The following is a 21,717-nucleotide window of genomic DNA, read 5'->3' on the forward strand; positions in this document are numbered from 1 at the left end:
GAAATTTTGTTTCAATTAAGTTAAAGTATCCCTGAAGTTCAGTAGTCTTAACATTTAAACTTTTAACTTTTCAGTCAGAAAATTGGCAGACAACTAGTTTAGTTCTTTAGTCTGTAGGGAATTAAATACCAAAGTACAACCACACAACATATTGGATATACAATTTCAAGAACGAGAAATTGAATAAAGCCATATGAATTGCAAGTAGAAAAGTAAAATACATTTCTAATATCCCATAGTGAGTTTTATTTAGGCAGAAACATACTGAAAAGCAGCTTCCTCAAGCAAGCATCATGAAAACTTTCTAGCTGATGATATCAGCTAGAATTCTGGAATGCAAAGGGTTAAAGAACCCAAGAGATTTCATAATTTCTCATACATCAGTGAGAAAACCTTAGGGCTGCTGCTAGCTGATGAACCAAGATTTAATGTAATATGGTCAATTCATTTTGTACTGATTACAGTTCAAGCAGCTGCATCCTGCCCTATTGGTTATACTTCTCAGAAGGCTGCACTATTTTGGGTGAAAATAGACATAACATCAAAGAGTTTAAAATATATGCATTAGAACGGGGAAAAATAAGTACAAACTGGAAATGTTAAAAAGAAATAAAATGAAGATAATCCCTTGTCTAGCTGCTTACATAGAATTTTTTTCAAAGAATTTTAGAAACCAAATCTGCATTGAAAACAACATTGTAATTTTTTCAAAAATTATTATGTTTTTAGGTTTTATACATAAAACCTATTATACCAATAATGAATAATAAAACATAATTTTAGAAGTATTGTGGTCTAAGTCTGCTCCCAGTAGTCCAACAGTGAACTGTATTTTTTAGAAAACCTCTCCAGTGTTCATTAAAATTCTGCTGTCCTTTTCAGAGGAGGTTACTTTACTCATTTAGGGATGCGTCTTGTAAAAGCTAGCCATCTTGTGATGTTTTATCCAATGCATTATCTATTCAAAGGAATAGGAAAGGAAAACAGGGATTAATTCTCAGCAATGAAGATGTAAAGATGTGGAGTGGACCCTGAGGAACAGGTAGGATAGAATGCTTTTAAACGATTTAAGCTGGTTCTTATGATTGCATCCACGCAAATATCCCCAGTTGGTATCTATTTGACCTAGACTGATAACAGTACACATAACCATTCAGTTAGGGGTTCCCTTCTGTACAGGTACAGTGATACCTCCTATCAAAATAAAAAGTAGATTTTGTTAGAACAGTAAATAGTAGGGAAGCTTTGGAGTCATGAGCGATTTTCTGTTACAGAAGCAGGTATACGGGATAATAAATGAAGGACTGATTTTATATTCCTGATTCAAACAAATAATAAATTTTCTGTTGTGTACACTGAGATTATTCTTTCGAATGCAGCTCAAGATCAGAACATTTTCTAGTCTGCTCTTACTTTTTACAGGACTACAACTGTGCTGAATAAGGACAATCATTTAAGGAAAAAATCAGCAAATTTATTTTTTTGAGAATGCTCTGGAAAGGCCACCTCAGATGAATGTTGGTTAACTCTTAAATCTTTGGTCATTCTGAAAACACACCTTGAAAACTGTCAAGTGTATGTTTTTCAAATAAATTGAGAAAACTAATTTTCTCTATCAGCTGACTGGGCTCTGGGGGTTCTCTGCTTGCAGAAGTGCTCAATAAAGAAGGTAAACAAAAAATAACTTTTTATTTTATGTGATAACCTCTGTTATTTTGTGGTTGAGTCCAGGCTACATAGAGGGGATGACTGACTCTTACTTTTGAAGGCATTCACTAAATTTGACAACTTCTTTTGTATTGATATATATCAACGGCTCTCCGGTCAAGTCAGCTTGCTTCCACATGAGACCCTTTGCAGTATGTTGAAGTTTTTTTGAAGAAAATACTTTTCCTCCAATATGAATCTTAAAGTTTAATTAATTTATATCAAAGAACTAAGATCAAGTCAGCTATTTTAATTTATGCCAGCTGGGCCACATAACTTTCACTTCCTTTTCCAGTTGTGTCAATCTAACATGGTTGTCACTGTAAACAGATGGAGTATTATGGCAGCATTAAGCTCTTTGGGTAGAGGATTACGCAAAGAACTTACACCCTTTGTTCTACTTCTCCACTTGATAGTGTAATGATTTTGGTATGCTTAATTTACTATTTTTACATAGATAGTTTTCAATTAAGAGTTATAAAACAATCATTATAAAATTCCGTCTTCTGATGACAGGATATTTTTGTGGTATTGACTATGTGTAAATACATACACACATTTGTACAGTAAGCTGTGTCATAATAATATTTCGTATATATTTTCTTTAAGCTATTATAGGAACTCATATTTTCTTATTTCTCAAGAAATGTATATCGTTTCGTTTTCCACATTTTTTTCTACAACCCTAGTCAATGTTCTTGTGCAAGATGTCCTGGTACTTAATTCCTTTCCATTTTTGATTACCACTACATAAAATTGTTTATATATAAGTTATCACGCAGAAGAAACATCAAGACTGAAAATGAGAAGATTAAAGTTTTTCATTTGGCATAAATTTTAAGAAGTTAGAGATTTACAAATAATAATTTATACTAGTCTATCTTTTAACATGTGCTAATAAACAACTAATATTCTACCCTGTCACAGAATAACATAGACCTTAATTAAGGCAAAAGACTTAAAAATATGCTTAAATTTTATCATTTTGGGACTGAGGCAAACCATCCCACGGTATCCCTCCATTGATAACATCTGAATGGATCCAGCTTCAATATGGTCAGCACAACTGTTCAGCTGTAAGGTTACTGCCATGTCACATCTTAGCATACTGCCCAAGGACATGTTGATGGGTTGGTTACAGCCCCAGAACCTCACCTTCACCTCAGCAAATCTGTCTTGAAGTGTCACTGAGAGTTGTACATCAATATGTCCTGCTCTCCCTAATGACTGGTCTTCTGGCCAGATCTTTATAGTGATTTTATTAAAAAATCATGGTATGTTTTCTAATAAGTATTGAACTTTATGTGGCTGAAATTGTTTTGTTTTTTTTTTTCCTTTGTTAATTCCATAGAAATTATTTATATTATTCAAATTCTTGAGCAGGTGCTTTGGATGAAAGTAGCAAATAAAATTCTTGAGCCATTAGTCAGCTAAATGCACCATAGCAATACAAGTAAATGTAGAAATATACTGTGTAACTAACCACACATAAAATAATTTGGTTTGCATTTAGGAAACTATCGACCTGACAAAGTATTTTGGCTATACCTGCAGTGGACTGTTGATGACTTATTCATATTGCGAGCAGGCTTCCCTGAGCCCACTAGGAAGAGCTGTAATGCTCATTGCTATTCCATCCCAGAACAGGTAATGGCTGAAAAACAGTTAATAATTATTAAAGGCATGCATTTCAGGCTACTACAGTGAAAATCATCAGAAAAAAGCAAATATGTATCTATGCATTCAAAAGCTTAAACAAATTAATTGAATGCTCCTATACTGTTATATGTAATTCTGCTCTCTCCTTAATTCTAATGTGTTGGTGACCTAAATGAAGTAGAAGAGGAGTGGATAAAGAAAAGCTGGATGAGATACAAAATATATCCAGATAGATTTCACAGGATAAAGATAAAACTTCAAAGTGAGATGACAGAAATGAACAAGTATTCTAAATCACGAGTTCCGACAAAATTTTTTTGCCAAGAGAAACGAGTTTAAACTAGAAACAAGATCAAGATTTTAAAAGATATTTCAGAAATAAAAAATATGCTAAATGAGTATGCCTGTACCATCAACTCTAATTGGTCATGACTGTAGCCAATTTGGTAAAGTCAAAGTTTAGAATCAGAAATATAAAACCACATTTGGCAAAAACCCATGCTTAAGATGCATATCTGAAGCCACAGCTTTACCAAGTAGGGTCAATGAAGTTGTAGCAATGATGTGACATGGCATGACTAAACAACAAAATTAGCTGAACACCTTTTTACAGAAAAAAACTTAAGCAGAAATGCTGATTCACCAAAACCAAAATTTTGAGCAACTGAATTATATTCAGTAGTAACCTCTCTAGCTTCCTCACAGATAATACTCTCAGCTTTCAGGCAAAAATGATTCTCTCTAGCTGTAAGGCAATTTCACAATATGGACTTCAGACAGATACTTAAATGTTAGCTATTTTGAAAAACAGAGAATGAGTCATTTCTATGCAACGGAGGGGAAAAATCTTTATAAAATTCCCCTTACACTTTGATATAGTCTGGGATAAAAATAGTAAAAGAGAAAAAAATAATTCAGATTTAATTCTGACATTTCTAAAATGCAATACTTCAAATCAATGTTGTTAAAAATCTCAACATTTTCAACTTTTAAATATCACATTTTTAAACTTTTTTATGTTTCTAAATATTGGCTTAAAATTGCACCAGATAAATAGGTAAATAGGTAGAGGTCCAAAAAAATGCAAACCTAAATGTTGTGCTACAGATTAAACAAAATATTTCCATTTGACAAAACTGACATCAGTGATCTTTAGTGCCTATGTGAAAACTTGACAAAATCCTTTCTTTCAAGTCAAGTATTTTCATTAGTTTTTGCTTCCAGTTTTCATAATGAAAAAAGAAATTCAATATTGCTCAGTGTGTTAAATATACATGGCCAGATTTGTGGGGAGTAAGAGTGATGTTGCAGGAGTGGCTCCTGTGAGGAGAGGCCAGGGCTATCCCATGCCAGACACAGCCATTTCCAAATGTCCTCTTGAGGATGGGAGTAAATGAGCAACTTTATGGACATTTATCTGGTAGCTAAGGATATCTCATCACACTATTTAAGGGGGGAGGGAGGTAGGTAGGTCTATTTAAAGAGTTCATTACTCTTCAAGGAAGAAAAAGAGAAAACCTCCCAAAATATTACTCAGGGAAGAGAAAATATACTACAGTTTCGGTATATTATGTATCTAATGATTTTGGAGAATAAAGTTCAGATATTATGCCCAATGCATTCCCTTAGTGGGAAGCAAAGTAAAACTAGTTTGAATCCAAAGGACTCTGGGCTTTTTGTCACTTGTCTGAAGCAGTGTTTTAAAATATGTCTTCATACAACATGCCTGTACTCAGGACCGGTCTGTATACTATGCTCTGCTTTTAGTCAATGCAATTAGCAAAAAGAACTCATTTTCCCTTTGTTTTCCTGCAGTACACAAATCTGGGAGGTTCTTGACAGGTATCCTTCTTTTTTACTCCATAGAGAAAGTCTTAAAATCACGGGACGATAATGACAATGAAGAGGGCTCAATGCTCAACCAGTATAGTATCAACATCTTTGACTCTGAGCAAGAGAGATAGAAAGGCAATAATGAACTACATACCTTCTGACTTTCTGTCACAGTCCATTGATTAGAAAGTATGGACAAAAATTTTAATAATTATTTGATACATAAATAAATAACTTATGCCCTCTACTGTGAAAATGCAAGGTCTATCTTTTGAACTGACTCACATCTCTTCTTTGTGGTCCAGGTTCAGTGTTTGCACACAGTAACAGAGTATAAATTATGCAGGGATAATGATTCAAGAATTCAGGAAGGAGTTTAAAAAACTTACTGTCTGCAAGGCACACCTGTGCTTCTTTACTTATTAATATGCGTTTCTTTGTTTCTACATTTATATTTAGAACACTGTAAAGGGCAGGTTGGGAGAGCATAGTTTTTGAAGATACTACCAATAAAAGTTACAAAAATAAGTGAGAAAAGTTTTAAAATAAGTACAAAACAAAATCTTCAAACAAAGCAATGCAAACCCAGAATAGAAAGTGGAAGTTTCTACAGTTATACAGACTTTAGGCTCTGCTGAACAGCTGTGAGTCCAGCTTTGAGGGGAAAGTGTATTTGCAAAAGGGAATGATGAGATTTCTGCATCCAAAATATTTTAAACTTGACATACTTTTTTATGAATGTAACAAAGGTCTAGTAATCACTGTAATTTGTAAGGAGTGATTCCTGCTCCTTTACTGGACTGGTTAGCAACAAACTGGCAAGTAGTTTATAAATGTTACTGACATGGGTGGTTAGAGTTGTCTTGCTTTAGAGATTAGGACCTTCTGTTAGTTTTTTATAAGAGTTAAGTCTGTTCATAGTGAGTAATTACGGAAACAATTTTTTCATTTTGTACATTTGAGCATTCATTCTGCCCAGAAAACTGCAGAGTGTTGCAAGTACAAGGTAAACTGTGTTGAACACAACAGCCTGACTCTGCACTAATGAAATGGCTGGGCTACTGAATTACTCCTTGCCTAGGAACACTCTTTCGGGTACTGTAAAAATTATAAATTATAACCACAGCAGAAGCAATACGTATAAGGGTAAACTCTGAGTTATGTACCACATTTGACATGCTGAAGTTGGCACATTATCATGGCTTGCTAAACCCTCTTGAATCTCTGTTTACAGGTCTGCTTAGCTACTGGCCACATGAAGAAGTAAGGAAGCAGTAACCCGGGGAACATGAGTGCACAGGGTGCACAGAATGGTACTCAGGTCTTCATCTTGTCAATGCACATTCTCCTGAAAAGGCAAAGACCTACACATATCTCCTTGTGAAATTAAAGTAATTTCAGGAAAGTGTACAGTAATATCATTTATTTGGATTCCTTTATTCAAATACAGTTTAATACTAGACAGACAAGTATACTTTCCTCTGTTAAGAACCCTCAAATTTTGTTTGATAGAAACCCTAATTTCTCGGATTTTCCTCACCTTATTTAATTTTAAAGTTTCCATTAAAATATGTATGATATAAAATAGAAATATATATAGGTAGAAAAGTTCTAACACACTTTCATATCAGAAATGAGAAGATATGCTAAAAAACTTAAATGCTAGTTGCAGAACTACAGCCTACACATTCAAAACCTGTTGCCTAACACTGGAAGTCTCTAAGTTGTTTTAAAGTAGCTTAAGAACCTTAAATGTCTACTCAAAACTGCATAGATCTAGGGAGCACTAAACAGGTAAGGCTCTGGTTTATATCTCAGCTCTGTAAGAAAGTAAAAATTTTATGGTTTAGGAATGGTATTCTTCAATTTAGTACTCCCATGCACCTCCAGCTCCCCTCTCACCTCTCCCATGCAATGTGCTGCAGAGAGGAATTGAAGGCATAAAAGGCAAAGATCACAGGTTGAGACAAGAACAATTTACTGGAAACAGCAATGAGATAAGAAAACATACAATAACAGCAACAATATTAGTGACAGAAGGTACAAGAAAGAGGTGAATGATTCACACAGAAACCTCCCAACAATAGACAACATCGGACAGCTCCCTCCACCACACTTACTCAACCAGAGTAGAACCCCTTCTCCCTGGAAGAAAATTCCTTCTCCCCATCCCCAGCAATGACATAAAGTGATATAGAATAACCTCTGGGTCCTGACCGTACCTCCTCCTGGCTGCAACCAGGACAAAACCCAAGACACTTTCCTCTCTGAATTGCCTGTTTGAGACTGATTCATCTGACTTTTCACATCATCTTTGTTGGGTTGAACCTCCTGGAAACTATTAACGTAAAATGTTGCACTCACTTCTTTCCCCTCCAGTTTTTACATAGGAATTTTTCGGTTAAAGCATGCACCTGTGCCGCTGGAAGACCTTGTCTGAGTTTTCACACTGCTGTAGAGAGCTGAACCTATATCACCAGAGCCATCTGTTAACCAATAGGCTGTTTGGTATTCAAACCAGGTCTTAAGTTCATCCGTTTAACAAATGTTCTGCTTATATAAATTTTTTGCAATATTTATGGAGCACGTGTTGGATTTTCATTCTCTCTCATTCTAACTCTCTAATTACCACCAGCCTATGACTTAATTCAGCATTTCATACTGAAGAGGCACTACTACTTGTTCAGCATGTCTTAACATGTCAAGCTTATGGTCTTTATTAAGCATTCCAATATCTAGAAATCTGATCATAAAACACTCAAGATGAAATTTATGTGACCAAACATAGGCAGCTAGGCTATCTTTATTGTCAGAGATAAACAAATATATTTAGTGGAAGACTCCATTCTACCTTTAGGTGGCTATCTGTATTGGGTCAGAATTTCACCTTAAAACAATCTCCTTGAATTATAAAGAGTGTCTAGAGTGATAAGTTCAGCTGTAGGTGAATGGTTTGCAGATGTCTAAAGTCTGATGAGGTAATTTCAATCACTTTTAGTATCTATGTCTCTTTTTTTTTTTTTTCTGGAACTATTGTTAACACCTGTTTGGAAAGTTTTTTTCTTGAATAATTTGAGCAGCTATAAAAATTGGTCAAATAATTGGGTTTGGGAGCAGATTTTCCTTTATCGTGTGGATACAAGTTTCTTCATAAATTTTACCCATCAAACTTTTAAGCTTTTCTTTCCTTATCAAATTAATGTATTAGTGCCTGAAATATAAGCTTTCTCTCTCTTCTAGGTTTATGTGCCCCACTTTCAGTGCTGCAGGTGCTGTGGTTGTAGTGACAGAGTTAGTCTATGTGAAGAGAGGCCAGAACATGGCCCATGTCAGATACAACTAGTTTCAGACAGCTCAAATAAACTCACTGCAGGGCACAGATGGCCCATTCAGCCAACATGGTGACTCGTCAGAGAAAATGGATTTAGGGAAGAGCAAAATGCTTTACAGCAGTGTGAGAAGTGAGGAAAAACTTCTCACAAGAAGCATCCCTGCAGAAAGCAAGGTGAAAAAAGGAGGAGGAGGAGTTGCAGGCACCAGTGTAGAGATTCCTCTGTAATCATGGTGGATCAGGTTGTCCCTCCAGAGCTCATGGAGGACCACAAGGGGGTACATATCCACATTGCAGCCTATGGAGGACCCCGTGCCAGAACAGGTGGGCATGTTCTAAAGAAAACATCAGCCTGTGGAGAGGATCCCAGATTGGAGCAGATTTTCTTGCCAGAACTGCAGCCCATGGGGGACCCACGCTGGATCAGTCTGTTCCTGGTGCACCATACTCCCTGGAGAGAACACATGCTAGAACAGTTCTTGAAGAGCTGCAATCTGTGGGAAGGGCTTATGCTGGAGAAGTTTTTAAAGGACTCTATTCCATTAGAGTGCCCACATGCTGGAGTAGAGGAACAGTGTGAGGAGTAAGGAGAGGCAGAGGCGAAGTGTATTCCTCATCCTCCTGCCCTGTTCAGGTTAGAGAAAGGGATAGAGCAGTTGAGAATGAAGCAGTGAGGTTGAGCCTGGGAAGAAGGTAGTGGGGAGAAAGTTGTTTTATTTTTTGTCTTTGCTCCTTACTTAACTTTTAACAGTCAAAAAGTTTTGTTTCCCCAAGTTTGATCTGTTTTGTCTGTGAAGGTAGTGGGTAAGTGATCTTCCTATCTCAACCCCTGAGCATCTTCATCTTCTTTTGTCCTCATCCTGTTAAAGAGCAACTGAACAACTGTCTGTCAGCTGACAAAGTCAACTTATTGCATCTTTATACGGAAAGTGGTATCTTTCTGTGTTCTCCCCAGAAAAGTAATGAAATGGTTTGTTTTGGAAAGATGGAGTTCAGAGAGATGCATGGATATATCTGCACTGTCTGTTGAGTACCATTTGGAATATCTTTGCTGTTATAGACTTCCAGGTGTTTAGAAGGGAGGCGGATTGGACACAAGCTACTGTCTAAAAGCAAGGTAGCCTTTACCAGAAAGATGTAGACCCAAACCATCACAGTATTCAGGGCAGAGAGGTACCTCTCTTTTTTTTCAGAGGAACATTAATTCCACTAACTGCAATACCATGACATTATCTTAAAGGCATGATTGGATTCTGTGGTTGTAAGCAACCCTCTAAATACGCATTGACAGTACTGATGAATATTTATAAGTATAGGTAGAAATAATAGTAAGTTAGGCACTAGAATCTGATACTATGCTTTTTTCTGAATGTGTGTTCAGTGCTACTTTCCCCCCTACTTTTTGATTTCCGAATTAAAAAAAAAGGCAGAAAAGAAATTGTAACTGAATGTGGTTTCCCTTCCTTACTTTTCTTCTCTGCTTACTAGAGAGCTGAGGTAAGTGGAAAATCCTACCTAAACATCTTTCCTTCTTCGCAAAGTAGAACTCCTAAAGATCTGATAAATTAGCTATTTAAATACAATTGATAGCAATGCACACTTAAGTATAAAACTTAATGACAACACAATTTTGAAAGAGGCTTGACTCAGTGTCAAAATACAGTCGATCTTTAGCTGGTGGAAATCGACAGCATTGTGTTGGATGTAGTGAAGCAATGCCAGTGTTCACCAGCTGAAGCTCAAGTTGTTTTTATTTACCTAAATATTTACTTTAATATGGTTCCTTTGTCACGCTCACTGGCATAATACTCATGCTTAATGTAGGCATTGCAGCGTAAAGGATGTGTTGTGCCATTCAATGAAATGTTTAAATGAACCACCTGCAGCCTATCGCTAGTTAGCAATGCAGGTGGAAGTGCAGAATCCCACAAGGAAAGTTGCCCTGCTTTTCCATCACCCAGCAAAACAGGTTCTGCTATGTAGGTTTGTGTGTTACCATTGCTGAGCAATGGCTTACATACTTACAGCACAATCTTTGCTTCTCGTATTTCAAAATGTCAAACTGATTTGAGGTTTCTTGGAGCTGATGAGAAGTGCAATATAAAACCAAATTCTATTCAGCTTGTGAAATTGTGGGTTATACTTGACAGTGTAGAAGAAAATATTTTCTTATGTCTTTGAACTAACTCCTGTGAGTAGTTTTTGTGCTGTTTCAAAGTAATTTAGCTCTAGGGAAGGAACAGAAACAATGATCATCTGTCCGGGATAAGAATTAATAGGACCAGTATTGATCAGCCACAGCTCTTTACATAGAGCTCTGGTCAGAGTCAAATGTAACATTTCTTCACATCTGCCTTTGATTTTTCTCTAGAGAATTTCATCTAAAGATATGCCAGTTGCAGGATGCTAGTTATCTAATTCTATCCATCACTATCAGAAAAAAATGAGAAAAAATAAAAAGAGCAACACAAAATCAGCTAGATAAATAAAACTATTGTGGGCAAAAGAAAAACATTTGTTTACATGTAAAAGTCCAAAGGGGAACATCTGGTACTCTCCATTTATAAGGAAACACATACTCTTTCCTTAATACCCTATCTAAGAAGAAAAAATCGACGTACAAATTCCAAAGCCATCGATGTATCATTATTGTCACAGGAAGTGTTTCCTATTNGTTACTGAACTAGGATTCACTTAGTTTTATTTTATTTTTTTAATTTTATTTTATGAATAAGCAGAAGTAGTTGTTACAAGGTATTCCACTTTCCTGGAAATTATATTGCATGAGCAGCATTGGAATTAATAGCCACTTAAAAATATATTCCCATTTCCCAGAAGTCAAATTGAGTTTTGATGATGTTTCACCGGAGGCAGAACCAGCTCCTGAATAAACCGTAAAGGAAAAGAATAAAATAAGTGGGATATATGGGGTTACAATGTCACTCTGTCTAGCCAAATATTTTGTTTCAAATCATGGGAAATAAACAGGGTTCATGGAAGGCAAAAAAAACAGGGTCTTTTATGGTAAAATTATTCAAAATTCTTCTCCCAGTATCTAGCAACCAGAAAGGCCTCAACTCATTATTTGAGCCAGAATTAATTTCATTGACATATTTAAAAGTGAAAACAAAAACAAAGTAGACTATGCAGAGGTCTGGAGCCGTTATTCATCTTTGATTTCAACTGAAGGCTCAAGCAACTGTAAAAAAAATGGCCTCATTTCAAATTTGCTTGAAGTTTCAAAGAGGAAGAACTGTTCTTCAGAATGGTTTTATCTGGAGTTACCAGCAGACCAAGACAAGGGCTATTGCCTGGTCTGGATAAGATACCATTGAAAAAGTTTTTTAGAGGAAAACTACACAGCAGATTTATTGTTTTGTTAGCACTATATTCAATTGTATGGGAAGATAAGGGAAAACAGGCTGAACTCAGCTCAAGCTGAAGAATTTAGATATAAAATATAGGTAGAAAGAATAAAAAATATCTTGTTCACCATTATACTTTGCTAGGAATCAAGACTGGTTCTCAAAACTGGTTCTCAAGAAAAAAATTAAGGGGTTGTCACATTAGTTTCAAGGGACTAACACAACAGCTGTGGCTTAACATTGCATGCTGTGCAGTGAAATGGGCCAACTGCATCTCACCTCGAGTCTAAATGTACATCGTCAATGATAATCCTGCCTGCTGCAGAGCTTAGGGAATCACACTGCTGCTAGAGATGTAAGATTTTTAGCCAGAATTCACAAACAGTTGAACAAAAGCTCCTGTGTATTCTTGAGAATCTCACTTTGGACATTCAGTGTGAACAATGCTGTCAGCCAAGAGAGATTTATCAATAAATACAAGTTTGTGAATGACCTCATATATGTAACTGGTTACAGTAAGTGGTGTCAGCAACACTATAAAGGCACATCCAAGATACACTTATTATTACCAGAAGGTCAATTAAGAAGAGATCATCAAGTAACTAAGAAAATATCAAACATCTGTTTTATTATTGAAAAAAAGTGTGATATTGGCATAATCGTAAGTAAGAGTGCTGGTATAGAAATAGGGTATTTTATATGAAATGCTGGCAAATATATGTCAATATGTCTGGAAAAATAAAGCAAGTAGATTCTACTTACCTGCTTTTATCCAGGATCATACTACTTGAAAGACATTAATAAGTTCGAGTTAGATACTGAGGTAGAGTGATCCAAAACTTCAAAGCATGTTAATACTAATTAATTCTGTTCAATTTCAGGTGTTCAGCTCAGACCAGAGTCCAGTCTCTGGATTTCCTCTAAACCAAAGGGTGTCAGACATTTCTAGTAGATATTTCCTTGTGGGAATGTAAGTAACATTAATATACAGGAGGCTTCCTGACTTCTTGCAGACACGAATTTATGTAGATCAGAGTAGGTAACAGCTGAGTGTTGGCCTTCAAGGTGTAAGCAATGCCTTTATGTTAGACTTAAGTTACTGGAAGAGGTAGATGAACACTCTAAAGGGTAAAACTCTGTGTGAAATGCTGTTCCCAGCCACCAGCAGATGACTAAACACGCAGGAAAACTGCACACTGCTGGTGAGGTCAAGGGAGAGGATATTGGTATGGGAATTACTCTTTTAGAAATTTTCTGATTATCAAAATCAAACAATTCTAGACAGAAAGAATTGTTTTCTTCCCTCCTCCCCCTTCTTCTGAGAAAGAGAGTGATTGTAATATCTTTAGCTCTATTATGGCTTGTTTCTGATTGAGAATTTTCTTAGCTGAATTCCAAATATCTAGTGAAATGCACCCAGCACTACTAATAACAGTCACCAAGGATACACACAGATTTAATGCTGTGTTTGTGGAGCTGGGAGTAATGGCTGTCATACTGAGCTAGTGGAATTACAGTACTTCATTAGCTCCTTTGGAACAGCAGTGATTTTAGAGCAGAAGGTATCTAAACTGTAAACACTTCCCAAATCTTTCCACCCCACCACCTTTTTTAGTGTTGTTGTTTATTTTCAGGTCCAGTGAGAATTCTTAAAGAGACAAAGGTAAAATAGACAATATTTACAATTAAATGAAAATTTGTGTAAAATACATAAGTGTAAAAAGAAAACATTCATAGGAACATAGGATCATTAAGGCTGAAAACACCTTTAAGGTCATTGAGTTAAACCATTAGCCTGGCACTGTCAGGTCTACCACTAAACCATGTCCCAAGCACCACATCTGCATGTTTTCTTATCTGCAAACCTCTTTGAAACAATGTATCTGTATATACTAGAGCATTTGATTGTTTCTATGTTTTATTGGTACTTAACACTTACTGTAGCACTAAGGAAGATCAGCTGAACTCTTTGCGTGGTAGTAGTAAGAAAAAGCAACAAAGGGAAAGGGCCACAACTTTATGAAGTACTGTCGCTTTCTTTCACACATTTCTTTTCCGTTGCTTGCAAAATCAGACTTGGGGATATTTGTTAGTTTTTGCTGTATTACTCATTTGGTGAAACCTGTGTGGCTACAGAGGGTCATTTTTTGGAATGCGCTAGTGCAGCATTGTGCAACTCAGATAGTCTTTATAACAGAACAGTTATCGGCCACCTGGACCTTTACAGGTAGTAAGTAGGAAAGCCCATAGCATGTTGTTTTACATAGCTTTTCATTTTTATTTGTAATATATTTCTTTTCAAAGGAGGCAGAAAAAGACAGAAGAAAATTAAAAATACCAGTCCTGATAATCACAGGGACTGTCTCTTTTACCTCCCATACTACCAGCACAAAAGTGGTTTTGATTTTTGTGTCTGGTGCAGTGAAACATCAGGACCAGGGACTCGTGATTTAAACTGCCCTAGCCTACCTGCAAGCTATCATTGTGGGTACAGGCAGAAGTAATCTTAACATAGATTGATAAAATGATAGAATGGTTCAGGTTGGAAGGGACCTTTAAAGATCATCTAGTTCCAACTCCCCTGCCATGGGCAGGGACATATTCCCCTAGACCAGGTTGCTCAAAGCTACATCCAGCCTGGCCTTGAACACTTCCAGGGATGGGGCACCCACAACTTCTCTGGGCAACCTGTTCCAGTGTCTCACCACCCTCACATCTAAGAACTTCCTCCTAATATCTAATCTAAACCTACTCTCTTTTAGTTTGAATATCCCCAAAAGACATTAAAAACTAGAGAGTATATCACTTTGCATTTACTGTCACAGTGGTACAACCTCTAAAGCACAGAGTAAGTGGGACTGAGCTCAGACAAGGAATTTGTGTTTGTGAGATTTCAGGATAACCAGTCATGGGCTTAAGCACAAATATTTTCAGTGCCCTGTTGTTCTCCCTGCCACTGGATGCTATCATCACTGTACTTTATTTACTGTACAGCAAAACTGGGAATCACAGGGATTAAAAACTATTGCTTTCAAGTCTTAATTTCCTGTCAGCCTGCTGGTATAACTGATCCAGAAGGTGCTTTTCATTAAGAACTACAGTAAGAAAATCTCTTAACACTGGATTTGAGTTTTCATGGTAAACATTACATTGGATAACCTCCATTATATGCCACCCATCAGGGAAAGTACATTGTGTCTTAGCAGATGTCTGGTGAAAAATATCACTTGTTTCTGTGGCAATCTTCTTGTGTTAGCCTTCTTGAGACTACAGAAGAGATTAGGATTTAGAACAAAACACTTTTTCAATCTACTTTGTAGACAGACTTCTGCAAAGGTCCTTCCAGACATTCCTTTATTCAACTGTCATTAGCTTTTAAGTAATTTTAAAAAGTAATGATGAGGATGTGTTTCTCCCCTGCCCTTCTTATACTGACTTTAAGCAAAGCTTGAAAAGCCTCGATTTGAATAAACAGATCAGGTTTTAAAATGCATAGCAAGAACAGACATTTCAATTGTGATCTTGAAGTTATTTGTACAAAAATTATAAAGATTATTAGAGAAACGTCTACCAATGGCTTCTTGAGGACATTTCTATCTAGGTCCCCATTTCTGCTGAAGTTAATTGAAAAAAGATTTCATGACTCTACTCCTATCTTTTCATTAGACGATACTAAATTTGGCATCCCTAGCTTGAGGGCCTTTCTCCATTATTTATAGATCTGGTAGCCTTGCAGAGACTGGATGGATGGACTTCCATAAGCATAACTCTTTCCTTCCCACTATCTCTTTTTCAAGATACATTGTAAAATTCCTTTCGTTGAAAAAGGACATTTAAATCTGGAGTGCCCACATGTCCATTGGCCTTGTTATCAGTGACATAAGGCTTATGTTTATTCCATATATAATAAAAAAAAAACAAAAAACAAAACAAACAAACACAAAAAAAAAAAAAAAAAAAAAAAAAAAAAAAAACAACCCCAAAAAAAACAGAATTAGAAGCCTAAATGGTCACACTTTACAGGTTGACAAGTAAAGCCAGTCTGGTTTTACATGACTGGTAAAAAACAGTTTATAGCATGAAGTTGCAGAAAATGAGGTCCTTCTTATTATCACAGATTTTTGTCTTCATTCTTAACCAGGGAAAATTGCCATGCTTCTTTTATTCTAGTGCATTTTTTCAAGGTTCTTATCTTTTGAACTTATCACCTACTATTTCTGAAGTATTGGTATGACAAAAAGAAATTTATTGATTTTAAATTTATTTCTTATTTTCTTGGACACACCTGATTGTGAGCTACCTCTCTCATTTAGTGAAGAAAAGCTTACAACTCTTCACAATGTATTATGAATAATTAAAATTTTACTAGTGCCTTTATTTATTATGAAAACAAAAATCTAAATGCTGGTGGTGCTCATATAAAACCACAAAATTATTTTTTTCCTCCTCTTTTATTTTTTTCCCAGTAATCCTCTTTAGGGGCTTAAAGAAATAAGATATTATCAAGGTCTTTGGTGGCTCTAGGACATTGATTGCCAAACCAAACCATTCTTCCAAATATCAGTAAACTAGGAGCAGCAGAATGCTGTGAGCTATTTTTTAGCCAAAAGGATTAGATTTGTCTCTTAGATGGGTCTGACATCTAATATAGATTTCCAATGGGTTGAGTTTCGCCAGTCATAGTTGTGACTTTGTGAGAAGACTTGCAGCTTTCTGAGGGTGGAGTATGTCCCCTGCTGGGGAATTGAAGCATGCACCTCAAGCTCTGGCACAGCAAATCTTCCCTATTACTCGTTTTTATGAAACCTTAAGCTGAGCTGTGGGCAAGTATCCATGTGGTCAAATCTTGTGGAACAATTGCTGTTACTGCTACATAACACAGTGGCTTCTGGATTAAAAAATGAGTCAGCTACGGTTATTTAGGGCTTGCAAAGAAGTAGTAGGAAAAAAAGGAAAAAAATGAGGCATTACATGCTAGGTAGTTATGTGACTCTAGCCTTTGTTCTGGAGACACACTGGGAGGAGATACTGTCTCGGACTCACACTGCGGTTTGTAGACAGAAGAACAGGAGAAGGACTGTAAAATAATTATGGGAAAGTAACAAGCTGCACTTGTAAATTAAATTAAATTTTTATTTATTTTGATATAAATACCAACACTATTTATGTAAACAATACAAACTGCATCTGTTATTTAGCTTTGTGTGAGATTTTCCATATCATTGAGGTTTAGAGAATATCACTTAGGGAGAAAAGCAATTTTAAGGTTATCATGAGAGTGACAAAGACATTAATCTGACAAGATATGCTCAAGAGACCCAAGATGCAATTCTAGAATTCTTTTTGGCTCTCTCACCCATAATTTCACAGAGCTCAGTGTAATTAACACACTTCATGGGATTTAAGTAGAATTTGTTTCTTCTCCATCAGAATGCAAATTTGAGAATGATATGGATCTGTACAGGAGACAGAAACAACTGTTCCCTAGGTAATAACTTGTGCACTGTTTCACACTAGGGGGAAAAAAAAAAGAAAAATGGGGAAAAAAAAAAAAGAAAAACGGAAAAAAAAGAAAAAGGTGATAGGTAAGCATTACTCAAGCTTTATTAAGAAGTTAACATGTTTTATAGCTGCTACAAATGCAGAAACCAGATATGTCATAAAATTAATGAAGATTAAATGGTGTATTGTCAGCATGAAAATTTTAGGCCTCGTTTTCTTAAAAGATACATGGAATAATGAAATCTGCAGTGTCTGTGTGTGTATAAACGGGTGTGCAATCAGCTAAAAAAATCAGTAGGTTAGAAGCTTCTGTAAATTCTTAACCAAGAGAAAAGCATTATAACAGAAGAGAGGGCAGTAATTATAGGTGCGCATGTGTCTGCATATGTTTAGAGTACAGAAATACATTCGAGCATTTAAATCAATAATCTTTTTTCTTCAGTAATAACTCACAACATACAATCAAAGAACAGATTAGAAGACTGGTTACTTCCCTGTCCTACATTCTGCCTCAGAAGACAAGATAAACAAAGTCTATAACATATAAGGACAGATTGGATGGTCTTGATTACCTGCGGTTTTGGTCAGAAAATTAAAAAAAAAAGATTTCATTTTACATGGAGATTTTAGTAAAGAAAGAGCAAATTATGCAAATAATTTATTAGCCACTGCTAGATTTCTCTAGAAAAAAAAAATCTCTGAGACAAGAAAGAGTATCTAGATTTTAGACTTTTTTACTTAATCATATTTGAGTACAAAGTGAATAAATGCACAAATGCATAATGCGTGCACAATGTATAAGTCGAATAAATGAAGTAGAGCATACAGTACACATTGGTTTATTAATGCTTCAGGTTTTCCTTGATGTCCTTCAGGCACATTACCAGCTGACTTAAGGATGATCAGATTTACCCTCATCTGCTCTTATTTTTTCCCCTACCGATGAAATAATAAATAAATAAATAAATCTGTACAGTGATGCTTTCCTCAATGCATTCGGCATTGGCAGGACTAATCTGAGAAAATTCTTAAGCTGTCAATATCACAGAATTGGATATAACTAATTTATCCAATATGTCTATTATTTTTACCCAACGAGACTGGAAACATTTTTGATTTTTTAGGATGACTTTGAGGCATTACTACTTTTTTATGTTTGTAGTTCAAAACAAATTAGGGAAATTAGGGAAAAACTGAACTACTAGGCTGGGTAAAACTGTATGTGAAATCAAATCGAAGTCCTATTATTACACAAATAAAAAAAAAGGCTGTAGATCTCAGAGTGTCATTGGTGCTTCTGATTTTTAAGCTCTACCAAATATTTATTTCTACAGAAAACTTGATATATCTCCTAGAAAGAATAAGAAATTAATTTTAACTGCTTAAAGAAAGATTTCTTGTTCATAGGCAGATGGAGGCACTTAGATGAGCAATGAAGCATCACCACTGACGTGAGCACAAATATAAACAGGAGAGGCAGACTAAAAGAGACTGAAGATATAGGTTTGTCCCAGTGGGAGAGATATGACACATGTACTGTAAACAAAAATACTCTGTTCTTGGTCAAGCCTGACTTTCATGCAATCAACTTAAAGGAAGCACTTTCTAGAGCCTCTTTATTGATACTCTATTTATGCCTGGGAAAGTTTTGTTCTTACAGCCTTTTCCTGGGCTCTCTGAATGTCTACCTCTAACCTTCTCCCTGCTCTGCCCTGAATCCTATTTAAAAGTGAAATTACAGTAATTAATTCATCACACATGCAGTTCAGTTTGTTGGCTACAGCTAGATTCGTGCAGCATGTTCCTAGTGCAATACTAAATGCCTCATCTCAGTGGATTTTCAGGCCAAGAATAGTCTTGTGCATCCATTTTGTGCATTAGTGGTTTGTTATATTGTGTGAAATCAGCTATTGCTAGGCATTGAATGTAGGTAATTCTGAGAAATATAATTTAATTGAGACACTTATAAGATGATATCTAGGATTTAAAGCCTAGTCCTATCTTTATAACCTTCCAAAACCTACTCCTGAAGCTCTTAGTGGGTCAATTTTCATTTGCAAATTTATATAGCTTTCTGACACCTGCTGCCCAATAACTGGTGCCATAAGCAATTCATTCTTAATTTATGTAACTAAACCAGTGACTTCTAGATCCTTAGCTTAATGTGCTGTTTTGTCAAAACAACCCTGTACTATCTTTTTTGAAGAGCCTAAGAAGTGACAATAATCATGTTAATATGAAAAAAAATGTTTTGCATCTAGGTATTCTGGTAGTTGGGGCAGTGAAACCTCCATGAAATATACGATTCAAGTGTTTTCAAATTTATGATGTGGTTTAAAATAGGCAACACATTATTTTCTCTATAAAAGATCTGTTCTAAGAAGCCCAGTTTGTCACTTCTTCTCTCAAATAAAATATAAATTTTTCTGAAGTTCTTATTCTGCAGCAAATTTATTTCTTTGGTAGACAGCTAATTTTATTCTTGCTTAAATACATGCATATTACATTTCTGAACCTGCTTGCTCTAGAATTAAAATTACACCACTACTAATTTTGAAATTTACAAATAAGAAGTTTTATCACAATGAAACTCAGATCCCCCAGAAATATGAACACATTTTGCGTATTAACACTAGAAGAAGTTAAGGCAATTTACATAGCTTTACTCTATGCTTCAAGTTAGTATCAGTGGTTGTAGAAATGAAGAACCAATTCCAGTATCACAAGCTCTTAGTCCCAGGTCAATAGCTCATTCTATAAGCTCATTCTATAAGCTCTAACACAATTTCTCAGTATAAATATGCTGCCAGGCCTGAACTTGCAGATTTCAGCTTCTTTATTTGGGTTCATGATCAGAAGTGATGTCTATGCTATCCAGGATCCAAATTACACACAATTCCTAGGTCAGTATTACTACCTCCAACTATGGCCAGAAATTAATAGGAAATTCATGGGACTAGAACTGGGGTTTTTTTTTGTCTGGTCCTCATAAGACAGTGTACTCTTAAATCACTTATCTACTGAACCCTCTGAGGCTTGTCTTCACATGAGTCCTAAAAATCCACTAGTGGGAATACTGCATGTTGTGAATGTTGCACAGTAGGATTTGTAGAGGCATTCTGGACTTCTACAACAGTGTTAGAGAATTGGTGGTTAGCTCTCATTGGTGGTTAACAAATATTTTGCACAACTCCAGCTAGATGACATCAGTAAGAGCTACTGATGTCATCTAGCTGGAGTTGTGCAGAATATTTGACAATGTCCTCTACAGCCTCCTTTTCTCTAAACTGGAGAGACGTGGATTTGATGGGTGGGCCACTTAGTGGATAAGAAATTGGCTGGATGGCTGCACTCAAAAGAGTTGAAATCAACTTGATGTAGAAGTGGAGACCAGTGATGTATAGCAATGGGTCAGTATTGGGACTGATGCTGTTTAACATCTTTGTCAGTGACATGGACAGTAGGATTTAGTTCACCCTCAGCAAGTTTACTGTGACTTTAAGCTGTGTGGTGAAGTTGACCTTCTGGAGGGAAGGTATGGCATCCAGAGGGACCTTGACAGGCTTGACAGGTGGGCCTGTGCAAATGTCATGAAGATCAAAGACACATGTAAGGCCCTGAACCTGGGTGGGGGCAATCCAGTGATATGACAACGGGGAACGGCTTTAAACTGAAGGATGGTAGGTTTAGAATGGACATTAGGAAGAAATTCTTTACTGTGAGGGTGGTGAGACACTGGCACAAGTTGTCCAGAGAAGTTGTGGGTGCCCCATTCCTGAAAGTGTTCAAGGCCAGGCTGGATGTAGCTTTGAGCAACCTGGTCTAGTGGAACATTTCCTGGCCCATAGCAGTGGGGCTGGATCTATATAATCTTTAAAATCCCTTCCAACCCCCACCATTCAATGAGTCTATGATTCATGATTGCTATAAGTCCAAGGGGTTTTCTGAACCTGATAAATATTTTAATATGCCTTGAGGTGCTTTGAAAGATTCCTTCTGGTATTTTATGTGCTGCAGTCTTCTAAATTTCATACAAAGCAGTCAGTTCCACAGACGTAAATGAAAATATGGTGTTCAGATAAGTATAAATCAATTAGAGATGACTGATAGTAAATGTCACAGGGTGACAAGGCAAATCCATTATGTGAAAAGACCAGGATTTTCCCATTCAGGAAAAAGTGGCATCCCACTGATGGAAGCTGCAGGTACTGCAGCAAAAAAAAAAAAAAAAAAAAGAGTTGCTCAGAACCTATTCACCATTTTGATGTTTGGGAATTGGGCACACATGATTCACAGGAAGGTTGGTATACAGTTTAGGTC

The 21,717-nt window shown here is 36.2% G+C and overlaps 1 long non-coding RNA gene across 1 annotated transcript; it reads left to right on the forward strand.

Moving 5' to 3' along the window:
• Positions 1–938: 938 nt before the first annotated feature.
• Positions 939–6,493, forward strand: LOC108497610. The gene is made up of 3 exons (XR_001874899.1): positions 939–1,042; positions 3,221–3,354; positions 6,434–6,493. It is a non-coding gene; the product is annotated as an uncharacterized LOC108497610 (long non-coding RNA).
• The last annotated feature ends 15,224 nt before the right edge of the window (positions 6,494–21,717 follow it).

This window comes from Lepidothrix coronata, unplaced genomic scaffold, assembly GCF_001604755.1.
Source record: "Lepidothrix coronata isolate B3197 unplaced genomic scaffold, Lepidothrix_coronata-1.0 Scaffold50, whole genome shotgun sequence".
NCBI classification, from domain to species: domain Eukaryota; kingdom Metazoa; phylum Chordata; class Aves; order Passeriformes; family Pipridae; genus Lepidothrix; species Lepidothrix coronata.